Source organism: Pinus tabuliformis, chromosome 7, assembly GCF_031772625.1.
Source record: "Pinus tabuliformis cultivar Carrire ecotype Pingquan chromosome 7, CPIR1, whole genome shotgun sequence".
NCBI lineage: Eukaryota > Viridiplantae > Streptophyta > Pinopsida > Pinales > Pinaceae > Pinus > Pinus tabuliformis.
Genome location: NC_142293.1, coordinates 708,293,945 through 708,309,006, shown reverse-complemented (window position 1 = coordinate 708,309,006; position 15,062 = coordinate 708,293,945).

Sequence of the window (15,062 nt, the reverse complement as noted above, 5' to 3'; positions counted from 1 at the left end):
CATCACACCCTGACCATGGAGCAGTTGAGATGGTCTAGTTTTGGCCAGTTCTGAGTGGTTTTTCAGGGAGAACTTCTGGGAAATGATGTAATCAGTTGACCTTGATCTTTTAGGGTGTGAAACAACACTTTTAGGGGTTTAAGAGCCCTTGTTTTATCGACATATGTGATTGGGGTTGCAGTGCCCAAATATGTCTATAACATACCGCAAAGCACTTTTGATGATTGCCATGTTGTTGTGTTTAAGATAAGTCTTGGTTAAGAATTAACTCTTTAGACACCAAAGTAGAACCGTGATACTTATCAGGATGGTATTTCAGAGTAGCTTCACGATGATTTTTATGAATCTTCTCTCCAGATGCAAGATAACGTAGATAGGCTAATTGCCTTCACTAAAGAAAGATTGATAAAACAAAATAGTCCCCCATCTTCGAGCTCTAAAAAATAAATAGACTAGGGCCAACTATCCAAATTGACACAATGCTCACCAACTTAAAATTCACATAAGCTGGGAAAAGAATTGAGAAACCTCGATCCCAAAATCCAATGGTCTCCTTAGCTACAGAAACAAGGTCGAAACATTGATCTTTGGGGTGTCGAATCTTGAATATGAAAGCAAAGTAGATAATAGGGGATGTGATACACAAAAACCAGTAAGTCTTCCTCAAATTTGTGCTCATTGTAAGGATTAATGAAAACAACTTATCTAGTGATTTTAATGTTGAGAAGGGTAGCAAGAAAGGTTCAATTTGGCATAGCCTTGGCCAAATTGAGAAAATTCAAAATTTCCATTAACATACAAATTTGAGGCAGTGAACTGAGGTGACATGGCTCTTGTCACTTAGTTAACTTAGTAAATTTGAGTTACAGGGCTTCTAGTTCATTTATGTATGTGTAATCGCTAATTTACAACAATCTAGTTCATTTATTTCCAATTGTACTCAGTTAAACTAGTTCTAATAGTTAATTGAACTAGTTGGAGGTTAGTTGTGTAGTGGGACAACAATCTAACTCAGATATCATCTAGTTACTTGATCAATCAACCAAAAATAGCTCATGAATGCAAGGAATTCGAATTGCTCAGTTGCGGTGGAGATTCAAAGGCAGTGTAACATAAGTTGTAAACTAGTGTTGAGTGTACATGTGTTGCATGCAATTAGTGATCAATCCTTTGGAATTTCACAATCATTTTGGAGAAGATTCCTAAAGAACATGGGAAAATTTCCTTAGGGTTTTCGCAAGGAAATAGGGGCCTTGGTGAGAAAATATTTGGCTAAGTGTTGGCCAAAGCTTGTTCATTGAGCATGAGAACAATTATTCTTTTGTAGGTTGAGGTCAGAGCTAGAGCTAGCAATTGTAATAGTTTCCCAATTCATTGGTTAATGAAAACATGATTGAGGGATTTTTTCTAGTTGGGTTCCCCTAGAAATCATTGTGTATTTGTGGTTTTTCTTATTGCATGTCTATGCATGTTTTTCTAAATTGTGAATTTCATTCTGTAAACAAATAGAGTAGAATTGTGTCTCTTGATTTTAGATTAAATTTCTTCAGCAGTTGCAATTCTATCAAATTTCTACATGGTATCAGAGCAAGATTCACATTAGAACAAGAATTTCGAAGTTGTTCCTTAAGAGGTTTGAATTTGCATATTTAGTGTAGCAGGATTTCCTCAGAGTTGGGAGAATGGCCTTCAATGGACTGAGATTAGAGTATGCCTTGGAAGGCAACTCAAATTTCATTGTTTGGAAGGATCGTATGGAGGCAGTGCTTGATGACAATTGATTGCTGGATTATGTCAAGATAGGCATTCCGAAACAAAGATTAGTTGATGCCCAAAACCTAGCCCAACGGAAAAAATATGTAGCCAAGGCAAGGAGAATAATCCTATAGGGAGTGAGGGACCACATTGTCTCAAATCTCCATGGCAAAGAGACACCATTTTCCATGTGGAAGGAACTAACTGAGCTATTCGAAAATAACAGCGACTATAGAAAATTGGCCTTAAAAGACAAACTTTCAAACATTAAGATGTAGAAAAATGATACTATTTCGCAATATCTCACCATATTTACACAAGTTAGGGATGCGCTTGGAGGGGTTGGTGTGAATGTTGCAGAAGATGACATGGTGATCCTAGCTCTTTTAGGCCTTCCAAAATCCCGGCATAACTAGCAGGACTCTGTGAATGGAACAGAAAAATTACCAAATCGGGAACACTTATGGTCTGATTTGGTACAGGAAGAAATCAAGTGAAATACCAGAGATGGAGGTTCATCCAAGGGAGAGGGTGAAGATAATTTTGCATTGGTTGGGAAGGGAAAGAAGGAAAAACGGACGAAATCTCAAACCAAACTAGATTCTAGCCAAGACGACAAGAAGAAATACTTGTCCAAAATAAAATGCTTGAATTTTCATGAATTCGAGCAATATGCTACAAAGTTTCCACACAAAAATTCCAGCAAGAAGAAATCAGAAGAAGCAACAAGTGAAGCATTGACTTCACAGATCAAGTTAGATTCACCCTGATCGCATGCATGGCCAACACTGTGATGGGGAGTGTGTGGTACTTGCACTTAGGTGCCTCATTCCACATGACATGGTGTAGAAAGTTTTTCTGTGACCTTGTAAAAGCGGTGGTGAAAATTCCATGTAAAATATAAATATAAGGCCACGGTGATGGGACACATATTCCAAGATGAATGGTGGGGGAAACATCCTAATGGGTGTTGATTCAGTTTATTATGGCTAAGGAAATTAGCAAAGGAAATGGCTAAATCTTTGGAAAGGAAAAATGACATTTTGGCATATTTATTTATGACAATGAAGGAAATGAGGAGAAAAGGAAGGTGAAAGGTCACAGGTTGCATGTGAGGAGAAAAGTGAAGGAAAATAATGGAAAATGAAGAAAATAGAGGCCTCATTAATAAAAAAGCTTCTGAGGATCAATTGACAAACTCTTAGTCAGTGTAATCTCTTAGCTCAGGCTTAGTCAGTGTTAATATTTTTCTTTGGTTATGCATGAGATCAAGAAGGGCAAAGAAGGCAAGAGGAAGAAAAGATCAAGTAGGAAAAGGCATGATCCAGTAGCTACAATAGTATTCCTTGTAGGTATCAATTTGCATGTGTATTTTCCTTGCTAGATTTGACATGCATGGTATTGCATGTGGTTCTTTTTCTATTATGGCATGGGTTTTTACAAGTGTAACAATGTTTTTAGCCTAGCCTTTCCATTTCTAGATAGCCATGGTGTGATGGGGTTCTCATGTTTTTGTTGAGCTAGATTGTTGGATGGATTCGAAGCTAAGTGAGGTGGATCTACGAAATGATAGAGCACATGGCCTAGTGGTCCCTGAACCAGACTGTGGATCACGGTAAAGCCATTGGCCTAGTGACCCATAAGCTAGATTGTGGGTTGTAGTAAAGCCAAGATTGTGTTGCATCGGTGGGCCTAGGAATCCTTGCTAGTGAATGGAAAGATATATATAGTAAATCCAAGAGGTGGTTTTTTCTCTACTGGGCCTAGTAATCCCGAGTTTGGGATATGAGATAAACCCTAGAGAGCGAGTCTCGGTTTAGGGCCTAGTGATCCGGGTTTGGATTGTGATAAATCATGAGAGACTAGGAGGTAGGAAAATTCCTCACTGTGTATGTCGAAAAATCTGGTGGAATCCATGCTTGTTTGGCATAGTCATCATGTGGAGATCATGATAAAGCTTGTTATGATGTGTTCATTGTGTTGGCATAGTGATCCGGGATGGATTACGGTAAAGCCTAGTTTCTATTGATGAGGGTGAGGTGATTTAGCCTCAGTATGCCCTGATTGGTTCTTTTGGTTTGAGTCGCACATTCATGCTTGGAATATGGCACGGGGGTGAATGGTTGAAGAGAAATTTGGCTTAGCCATTCTATGGTCGAGTGGAACGTGGAAGTCCCATCCTAGGTTTGGTTTTTGCATCATTAATGAAAGGTTATTTGTCCTTGTATTTCTATGAGTATTTTGATGGATTATATGTGGGCTATATGTCTTTACTTTCATGAGTATTTATGTTGTTATTATGTTGGCTATATGTGTGTTTTATGACATCAGCTATGTATGGCTCTCAGCATGTTTTTACTTGTAAATGAATGGATAATGTATCTATGGACTAATAGATGATAATGCAGCAAATGACATGAGGGAACAAGGGTTCTTAGTGATTCTCAAATAAGTACAAGATCCCTATGTTTAATTATGTCGGTTACATCTGTAGATTACATTCTTGCGACATGTTTGGTGAAATGTCTGTCATGACTAGTAGGGGTCTGATTAAAGTCTTGTTTAACTTATTACTTTTGCATCATTGTTTCCCTGTTATTTTACTGCTCCTAAGTTATCATTCCATTCTAGGCAGTGACTTGGGCTTTGGGACTGGAAAAGTGGCTCAAATCACGGGGACGCTGGCATAGAACTGGAAAATTGAGTCTCGGGACGCTGGCAGGTAAGCTTGTGAGAGAGACTCTAGGTTTTTGGACGCTACCATGCCTATAGCATGAGAGACTAAGTCTTAAGTTAGTCCAAACTTCAATAGGACCTAAGGGCAAGCTGTTTGAAGTGTTGTATTGGTTCCCGAGGGTCCAAAATCTGATGACTATTTGTGTGTTATGTTTCCATCAATTCCACTTCCTTAAGGTCACATAGGAGGTCAAATCCAATCATACTAGCCTCTCATCACATGTTTATCCTGGTTGACATGGTTACTTGGGTAGATGTGGGAGGAGGGTGTTACAGAGTGGTATCAGAGCATGGTTCACCCCTTAGACTAGATAGGCAGTGTGTGTTGGTCATGCATTCATGCTAGTTGCATGTGTGTCTCTTACACTTGCATTCCATGTGTGTGTTTCTTTTGCTTGATGTTGATCATGATGGTAGTAAGGTTGTCATGAGGAACTTGATGTTGATTTTGTGGAATGCATCGTCATGAGTATGTGAATGGTTAGATATTTTTATATGTCGCTTACGTATTGTTATATGTCGCTTACATGTTATTATATGTCGATTGATTTCCTTCTTGTATGTTTGATTACATGTATCAGTCTTTTAGGTTGGTTACAAGAATTGATCACTTATGCTTGAATACATGCATTCATGCATATGTGTAGTTGATTAGGCATTACTTATGCATGTTTATGGTTGAATGTGACAATGTCTACAATGGAGTAATGATTGTTGTCGTGTATGAGGTCATGGTTTGTGTAGTTGATATGGTCATGCATTGATGACTGGACTCTAACTAGAATGATGTGTATATGGTTGGTACTCATGTATTATATGCAGTTTTCATGCATGTATGGTCTTGGTTATAGTTATGCATGAATTATAGGTCAAACATGCCTTGCGAATTCATGGTATGCAATTTAGGCCATCGGGGTGATATTGGTATGTTTGGCTGAGATAGAGCAAAAGATGCAAATCATCATAATGAGGTTGCAGCATTGGAATTTGGGGTAAGAACAGATCGTCATACATGTATTGTATGTTTGGCATGTAGGTACGTAAGTCAAGGATTCTTATATGCATTAGGTTTATGTCCTGTATCTTGATGTTATGGTTACATTCATGATGGATGTTAGTTGATTAGTGTAGTTATATGCACATGTGTCGGATAGTCAAGAATGATAGTAACAAGTAGTTGTATGCATTGCTTTTGTTGGTTTATATTGGATAATCTAATGATTATTTTATATGTTATTGATGAAGTATCTTATAGGTTAACTTGTTGTTGTTAAATGATAGTTAGCTTGATGATTAGGGTTATAACATTTATACCTTGATGTTATATGTATCACACTAAGTTGGATTGGCCTATGCAGATGGTTAGGGTTATGACATTCAGGTATGAGTTGACTTATTGTGTTGCATTGTGTTGTACTAATCTAAATCGATCTTACATATGTGATTTCTATGCGTAAATGATAATTGTGTATGAGTTATGATGTAAACATGTTAGATACTGATTATTTTGGGTATTATGATCTTATTTATGTTTGAGTTAATATCTCGTGAAGTTATATCATGCTAACTAGATTGATTGTGCAGACAAGATTGCCTCCCCTGAGATACATTAAGGTATGAACTTGTTTATGTCATCTACCTTGTGCTTGACTGTTTGATTATGACATCTATTTGGTGTTTGAGTGTTTGGTGTCTAGTTTATTTATTTAACATGGTATGTTTGCAAGTTTGTTGAGAATTTGATGAATTGCATAATATGAGTATGTGTTCAAATGATTTTGTTTTAAGATGATTGTACTGACATATATGTGTTGAGATAGTTGATATGTACTTGAATGTAGTTGAAAGTTGTAGCATTATGTCTAATGAGTATGAGTTGACTATGGATTATGACATGATTGTTTGTAAAAGTTGATTTCAAATTGATAGATATGATTGTCCTGATATGGAACATGCGGTTGACATGTGCGAGCAGTTGTAGGGTAACATGTTTGGTATTAACATGACAAAGTAATATTTGATGTGGTTATATAACTAACAATTGGATGATGTGATAGCATGTAATAAGACTCAATTGTAGCAAGATAAATGGTAAAATAAATGACTGGGGTAATGATTCCTTTGGCTATGTTTGTAAACCCTAATTCCAAATGAATGAGTGCTTTGCATACAAGAAGTATTCTTAACCTTGGTTTTGTTTGAAATTATGTGGTTGTGTGCTAGATTCATGAACATGTACTTGACAGCTGTATTAGTTAGTCTCTAGTAACAGGTGGATCTATCAAGGAGATTGTTGTACTTTGAGAAATGGCGTGGATGTGCTTAGTTGCAAGAAACATGCTTGGCACAGTAAAGTAAGGTAACTAGTGTATTGTTATGTTTAATTATGCACTGGAAATTATGTGTTTATGGCAGTATGATACAGGGAGTTGCATCGAAAGAGACGTTGCCATGAAATCTTGAAGAAGGCTCAGGTTGAGCTTTCCTTGGGAACCATTGGGATTGAGTCATTGTGTCTGTTGTTAGACTTGTGCTTTTGGTCTTTTGCAATTGTTGCGTTTGATGTGCAATTTTGAGTGTGTCTGGTGCATATCTATGCCACTTTGTTGCGGTGTCGTCTTGTTATTGGTTTTCATGGTTTTGTTTCTTGTTTGTTTCTTGGTATTGCCTTTTATGTTTTGAATCTTGGGAATTGGTTGGGAAAGAAGAAAGTTGATGGAGCTTAGGGAGAGTTGTGTGGTACCCAACAGATAATGTAAGAATCAGATGAAGAAATATGCATGAGTAAGCGTAGTGGAAGGTAAGACTATGATAGTCGGTTGGATTGGTTGGTCCATAGTGGTAAGCGGGCGGTGGCAATATAGACATGTGAAAGGTAACTAGAAAAGGTAAAGTAAATGGATCTAAGGTGTTAGATACCTTGGCTATGTTGGGAACGATTGTTCTCAATATTGTGCATGTTGTGCATAAATAAAGGAAGGTCTCTTAACCTAGACCTTATGTTATCTGGTAATTATGTTATGATCATGATTATTTTGAGGTTTATATATGTATACATGTATGTATGTATGTCATTGTCTAACAAAATGATGATTGTTTTATGCTAATGAATATATATGCATGTATGTATGTATCTATGCCACTGTTTGACAGGGTCATCAGGAATCATCTTTGTGGATGAATGATTTCTTACGCAGGTGAATGACATGAAGAGGTTCCTAGTCTTACGAGGAATCAATTGAGAAGAGTAATCATGAAAAATATACAAGGTCAATATCATATGGTTATGAGTTGATATTACGTGATTATATTATGTCTATGTTATGGATAGGTTATACTAAGGGATACAACAACAAAATGAAAGCAGTGTGGTATGCGACATGCTGGGACAAGCATGGATAAGGCACTGGAAGCAAGGTTGCTTGGTAAAAACAATGTTGTTTTGGATGTGTGGTACTATTGTTGTGCACATGTTGCATATGTGATGTAATGTGCATGTAGTGTTGTGTGGATATTGCATATGCAATGCTGGGTATAGACAAGGCTATGTACATGTTGTATATTTAGTGCTATGTATATATGGCATTGTGTGCATGTTGTACATATGGTACTATGTACATATGGTGTTGTGTGCATGTTGTACATATGGTGTTGTGTGCATGATTGTACAAGTGGTGTTGTGAGCATGTGGTGTAATGTACATGTGGTACAAGTGTCGTTGTGTGCAGATGGTGTTATGTACATGTTGTGCATGTAGCGTTGTGTACATGTGGTGTCATGCATGTGGTGTTATGTACATGTGGTATTGTGTACACGTTGTATAGGTGGTACGATGTACATGTGGCATTGTGTACACATTGTACAGGGGGTGTCGTGTACATGTGATGCTAAGCACACATTGTGCAGGTGGTGCCTTGTACATGTGGTACTATGTATGTGTTTTACATATGGTATTGATATACATTGTGTATGTATACATGTTGTGTTGTGTTGTACACTGGGTCTAGGTGTATGTTTTGTATGTCAGGGGTAGATGCATGGTGTTGTTTGACGTGTGTAGTTGCATGTGTGTGATGCACACTATGTGTATATGCACATGGTTTAGGAGAAGAAACTTGATGTTTTTATGGCGTGGCAACCAATTCGGAGTGTGTACAGAATAAAGACAAAGGTAGAATCTAAGGATTAAAAAGGATAAGTATCAATATTTTGTTTCAGTTTTATTATGCATGTGATTTATGATTCTAGTCTATGACAATTATATGTGATCTATGATTCTAGTTTATGATGGTCACATGTGAATTATGACGTTGATCTGTGACAGTTGTGCTTTGAGCTAACCAGATGTGATATGTTTATGCATGATGTTTGATCAAACAATTAGTTTGACTTGTTGTGGCAGGAAGCAAACAGAATTGCAAGTGTACCTTATTGATGAGCCACCAGTGAGGTATGATTTGAAGTTATTTCAATTTATTTTGAATCTAATGGAAATTATGTGCTTGGAATAGGAATGCATGAACATGCTTGGTTGAGTGGTTGAAATTGACAGCAAGAATTAGCAACGACAATGAAAGGAATTGGAACATGCAACAATATGTTGGTAAAGCACTTCAGGAGCAGGGCCATTATGGGACACTGGTACCCAATAACGTCCATTGATTTCCATGAGAATGTTATGACTAGTATGATGGTTTGAGGCAGGTATATGCCTTGGTTTTTGTATCTTCGGATGCGAGGAAGCCTTGCTAAGGGATGGACTGCCCGAGATGGGGGTGCTAACGAAACTTGGAAGGTGAGTGACTACACTGAAGGAGTTGACTAGATATCCCGAGGGACTGTGTAGCAGAGAAGGGAAGACCGAGGATGGATTTGCACATTGAGAGTGTGCCCTGGAACAATGACCCACTAACTGTTCGCTGAGAGGACAAGTGGCACAAGATTGTAGCATTGGACATTGGATGTAGCTTTGACTATGGCAGTGGATTCTGGACTTCCTGGGAAGGAGGTGAATCCTAGTATTGCTTTGAAGGTGGAGGTGTGACCCTCTAGATTCCCTTGATTATTAATACGGGCATCGTATCCCTTATTTGGTGGTTTATCAAATGTACATATGTGTATATGTGGTTATTGTAAATACCATAACGAGTTATCTTATAAAGCTCTGGTATGCGGTATGGTTGTTATCTGGTCATGTTGTCATGATGTTTTTCTTTTGAGCAGGTCATTCATTGTAGATAGTGCAACAATCTATGTTATAAAGCTCCATGGGCAGTATGTTCTTTTTTCAACAGTCATGTTGGTTATAGGTGTCATTGAACATCAAGGATGATGTTCCCCCAAGGGGGAGGGTTCTGTAACAACCCTAGTGAAAATTGCATGTAAAATATATATATAAGGCCACGGTGATGGGACACATTCCAAGTTGAATGGTGAGGGAAACATCCTAATGGGTGTTGATTCGGTTTATTATGGCTAAGGAAATTGGAAATGGCAATGGCTAAGGCTTTGAAAAGGCAAAATGGAATTTTGACACATCTATTTATGAAAATAAAGGAAATTAGGAGAAAAGAAAGGTAAAAGGACACAGGTTGCATGTGAGGAGGAAACTGAAGTAAAATAATGGAAAATGAAGAAAATAGAGGCCTCATTAATAAAAAGACTTATGAGGATTAGTTGGAAAGCTCTTAGTCAGTGTAAGCTCTTCGCTCAGGCTTAGTCAGTGTTAAGATTTTTCTTTGGTTATGCATGGGATCAAGAAGGGCAAAAATCAAGAAGGGAAAGGTAGGATCAAACAAATACAATATTATTCTTTGCAGTTATCAATTTTCATGTGTATTTTCCTTGCTAGATTTGGCATGCATGGTATTGCATGTGGTTCTTTTTTTGTTATGGCATGGATTTTTCTAGGTGTAACAGTGTTTTCAGCCTATCCTTGCCATTTCTGGATAGCCATGGTGTGATGGGGTTCTCATGTTTTGGTTGATTTGGATTGCCCGATGGATTCGAAGCTGAGTGAGGTGGATATCTAAAATGATAGAGTACATGGCCTAGTGGTCCCTGAACCAGACTGCGGATCACGGTAAAGCCACTGGCCTAGTGACCCCTAATCCAAACTGTGGGTTGAGGTAAATCTAGGATTGTGTTGCCTCGGTGGGCCTAGGAATCCTTGCCAGTGAATGGAAGGATATACAATAAAGCCAAGAGGTGGTTTGCTCTCCGTTGGGCCTAGTAATCCTGGGTTTGAGATATGTAGTAAATCCTGGAGAGTGGGTCTCGGTTTAGGGCCTAGTGATCCAGATTTGGATTGCGGTAAAGCTTGAGAGATTAGGAGGTAGGAAAATTCCTCACGGTGTAGTTGGCGAAATCTAATGGAATCCATGATTGTTTGGCCTAGTGATCAAGTGGAGATCATAGTAAAGCCTATTATGATGTGTTCATTGTGTTTGCCTAGTGATTCATGATGGATTACGGTAAAGCCAAGTTTCTATTGATGAGAGTGAGGTGCTTTAGCCTCGGTATGCCCTAGTTGGTTCTTTTGGTTTGATTCCAACATTAATGCTTGGAATATGGCACGAGGCTGAATGACTGAAGAGAGATTTGGCTCATCCATTCAATAGTCGGGTGGAACGTGGAAGTCCCATCCTAGGTTTGGTTTTTGCATCATTAATGAAAGGTTATTTGTCCTTGTATTTCTATGAGTATTTTGATGGATTATATGTGGTCTATATGGTTGTACTTTCATGAGTATTTATGTTGTTATTATGCTGATTATATGTGTGTTTTATGACAATAGTTATGTATGGCTCTCATCATGTTTTTACTTGTAAATGAATGGATAATGTATCTATGGTCTAATAGATGGTAATGCAGCAAATGACATGAGGGAACAATGGTTCTTAGCGATTCTCAGATAAGTACAAGATCCCTATGTTTAATTCTGTTGGTTACACCTGTAGATTACATGCTTGTGACATGTTTGACGAAATGCTTGTCATGGCTAGTAGGGGTCCGATTAAGGTCTTGTTTAACTTATTGATTTTGCATCATTGTTTCCCTGTTCTTTTACTGCTCCTAAGTTATCATTCCATTATGGGAAGTAACTTGGACTTTGGGCCTGAAAAAGTGGCTCAAATCCTGGGGACATTGGCACAAAACTGGAAAAATGAGTCTCTAGACGCTGGCAGGAAAGCTTGTGAGAGCGACTCTGGGTTTCTAGACATTGTCATGCCTACAACATGAGAGTGTTTGAGTCTTAAGTTGGTCAAAAATTCAGTGGGACCCAAGGGCAAGCTGTATGAAGTGTTGGATTAGTTTCTGAGGGTCCTGAACCTGGTGTTGAATGTCTGTGTGTGATGTTTCCGTCGATTCCACTTCCTTAAGGTCACATAAGAGGTCAAATCCAATCATAGTAGCCTCTCACCACATGTTTACCCTAGTTGGCATGGTTAATTGGGTAGATGTGGGAGGAGGGAGTTACAGACTCAAAGGAGAAAGATCTCCAAATGCATATTGATCTTGGGGATGATGGAAGGTACAATGCTACCACGATTGGTACAGTAAGCTTTAAGAGGGAGTTGATATCCCCTCTTCACCTCAAATATATCACGTTTGTACCAAGCTTGAAGAAGAACCTCATCTATGTAGTCGTTTTGGAAGATCGTGGCTATGATGTTATTTTCAATAAAGGGAAAGACTTTCTGAGACACATAGCTACTAGGCAAGTGAAGCAGATTGGGGTTCGTGTGAAGAACCTATAAAAACTTGACGTGGAAAATTGAATTGCATTAAGCAGTAAGGTAGAGAAAGTGCAAAGTCGAGATGTTGGTGAACTGTGACACAAAAGACTTGGTCATTTTCACCATGGTGCCCTTAAAATTATGCAACAAATAACCACTGGACTCCCTGAAGGATCACTTGAGCAACAAGATGTTTGCAAGGCTTGTACCTTAGGGAAGTATGTAAAATACACATTCCATGATCGAGACATAAAAGCAAATGTAGTCTTGGAGAGAGTCCACTCTGATGTTTATGGACCCTTCTTGAGAACCTCCACTGCCATACATAAATACTATGTTATTTTTATTGATGATTTCTTAGGAAAATGTTGGATCTTCTTCATGCAAAAGAAGGATAAGACATTCTCAAAATTTGTAGAATTCAAGGCATTAATTGAGCAATAGAATGATAAGAAGGTGAAGGCTCTCAAGAGCGACAATGGAATTCAGTAGGTTTCGAATGACTTCAAGGAATTTTGTTCCAAAGGAGGAATTTGAAGAGAACTGACAACTCCCCACAACCCACAACAGAATGGGGTAACAGAGAGAAAGAACTGGAGCATTGTGGGAGCTGCAAGAGCTATGCTACATGAACAAGGCATGCCACTGCATTTGTGGGTAGAGGCATGTAACACAATAGTCTACTTGCAGAACCATAGTCCTCATCGAATTCTTGGTATGATTACATGAAGGAGGCCTTCTCGGGGAGAAGTACATATGTGTCTAATTTTAAAATATTTGGAGCCTCTGTTTACTGTCATGTCTCCAAATATTTGAGGAAGAAACTTAAGCTGACAACAAATTTGGGATTTTGTGTGGGTTACACCGAAACTCCACAAAATTACCGGGTGTACTTACCTTCCCCCAGAATGATGTTTCTTAAAGGGATGTGATTTTTTATGAGGAGAAAGAAATGAGATGCTCCCTTGAGAGAGAGATTTAAATCCCACCAGAAGAGGAGTTTTTAGCTCCAAAGGAGAAGCCTCAAGAAGAGCCTTAGAAATTTATGGAGCAACCACAAATGGAGGATCAGAGATGAGGTAGAGTGGAGACATCCACTCAAGCAAAACCATCCAGAGAAGGCATAAAAAGAACCAGGAAATCTGAAAGACTGGTGCAAGGTAAGAGGGAGAATGTGGGAGCTCCATTAAATTTGCGTCGGAAAATGAGGTCACTTGAGAGGTACACTGGCTACATGGATTTATTGACTGATCTAGTAGAGACCGAGCCATTCTCTTTTGAGGAAGCAATTAAAAAAATAGTTTGGGTTGATGCAATGGTGGAAGAATATGAATCCATCATAAAGAAAAGTGTTTCGGAAGTGGTCCCAAGACCGACATAAAAATTAGTTGTGGGTTCAACATGGATCTTCAAAGTTAGCCATGCAACAAATGAAAGCATAGAGAAGTATAATGTCAAATTTGTGGCCAAAGGATTCTCTCAAGTTTAGGGAATTGACTATGAGGAAACCTTTGCTCCCATAGAAAGGTATTCATCCATTAGATTAATTCTTGTACTGGCTGCATAGATGGGGTGGAAGATCCACCAGATGGATGTAAAAACATCATGTCTCAATGGTGTTATTGAGGATGAAGTATACATAGAGAAACCACAAGGTTTTGAGACATTTTATTATGAGTCTCATGTGTTCAAACTCTGGCGAGCATTGTACGGTCTCAAACAAGAGCCCTGAGCTTGGTACGCTTAGATTGATGGTTATCTCACTAGATTGGGCTTCACCAAAATTGAAGCAGATGTGAACCTATATCATATTTTAGTAGAAGATAAATTGTTTATCATTGTTTTATATGTTGATGATTTAATATTGATAGGTGATGAGTAGTTGATCAGTTCTTGCAAGGAGGACCTTGCAAGGGAATTTGAGATGAAAGGCATGGGTCTCATTTCCCACTTCTTCGGGCTGGAAGTATGGAAAGGTGATGGGGAATTGTTTTTGTATGAAGGAAATTATGCCACCAAGATACTGCAAAGATTTCACATGGAGAGTTTTAAGCCCATGGAGACACTTCTAGCCACCAACTAGAGGAAGGAGAATGCCACTTTAGGTGAATAGGTTGATGCTACCATTTACCGATAGCTAGTGGTTTCACTGATGTATCTTGTGAACACATGACCAAATATGTGCTATGAATTCAACCAACTGAGCCAAGCTATGGTTAGGCTGACCAAATTGTATTGGAAGGAAATAAAGCATGTTTTATGGTGCCTCAGAGGCACTACCTAGTATGGATTATGGTATAGACAGACAAAGGGAGTAAATTTGCATGGTTTCACATATGCATAATAGGTTGGGAGTCCATCTGACTGAAAGAGTATATCAGGTACAATTTTCAGTGTTGGGTTTGCAACAATTTCCTAGTACAGGAGGAAGCAGAGGTCTATGGCGCTTAGCTCAGAAGAAGTTGAATACATGGCTGTAAGTCAAGCATCATGTGAGGCGATTTAGATGATAAATATACTTGTGGAACTGTTTGGTGAGGAGATGGATCCAACTGTGATTTATTGTGATAATCAGATTTTCATTAAGCTCTCTGAGAATCCAATATTTCACAATTGATCCAAGCATCTCTCTCTCTCTTTTCTCTCTCTCTCTCTCTCTCTCTCTCTCTATATATATATATATATATATATATATCCAAAATCATCATTTATGGGATTGTGTGCAAAGGAGGATAATGTTGCTACAATACATTCTGACTAAGGAACAAGATGCTGGCATCTTGACAAAGGCTTTGCCAAGAGAGAAGTTTGAATTCCACAGGCGCAGGATAG